The sequence below is a fragment of the Penaeus monodon genome, chromosome 31, assembly GCF_015228065.2.
Source record: "Penaeus monodon isolate SGIC_2016 chromosome 31, NSTDA_Pmon_1, whole genome shotgun sequence".
NCBI lineage: Eukaryota > Metazoa > Arthropoda > Malacostraca > Decapoda > Penaeidae > Penaeus > Penaeus monodon.
Window position 1 is genome coordinate 33,257,747 of NC_051416.1, and position 899 is coordinate 33,258,645.

Here is an 899-nt window from a genome sequence, read left to right on the forward strand (position 1 = left end):
AAGGAAACAAACCATGAACAGAGAGACAGAGAAAGAACACCAGACATGAAGAAAAAAGTATTGTTCGACAGACAGAGAGCAGCTCCGAGGGAGAAGACGAAGCTTTTTCTCAAGGAAATTCGTAATTCCGTGAGCACCTTGCAAGGCAGGGTGGAGGAAAGTAGAGTCTTTCGTGCATTATATTGTTTTTCCCATTCTCCTGATGCACTTAAAGGTACGTATGTAGGTTATGAAAATGCTCTGGATCCTATTTTATGTAATTCTGTAACAGAAAAAAAATGGCCCGTTTGAACAGAAATAATAATAGATAGAGATGAACAAATAAAGAAACCAATAGTCTAGGCTCATCACTGTAGGGAGGAATAAGGCTTCTGTATTTCTATTATTTATATTATTATTGTGGTGTATCAGCTAAACGTATCCATGGCCAGGACTCCTGCACTGTGAACTCCCTTCCCTTTATACTAGTAAGGGAGACAAGTCTGTGCAGATCCCCTGGTGTTAGCGTGGGGGAACTACTTGGGAGCAGGTTCCAGCGCGTATCTTCTTAATGTTTAACATAATAAACTACCGTAAGCAAATAAAAGCAACCTCATTGTGGAGTGCTTGGCTAAAGGCTTACGTCAACAGTTGAATAGAAAAGGAAGAAGCCCTAAATGACCTCAGGCAAAAGGCATTTAAATAGTAATAAAAAAGAAAAGAAAAACACGGCGGCATAAAAGAACTGAAGATCCACCTCGAAAGAAACTAAAAAATGTCAAAGGCTAAAAGTAAGCAAAAGCACACAGAAATAAAAGCAAGCACAGCCAAGTCCTGAGGGGACTGAAAAATAATTTTCAAAAAAGTAATACCACTGAAAGAAAACATCAAGGCGTCACTAAAAGTACGTTTTCTTATAA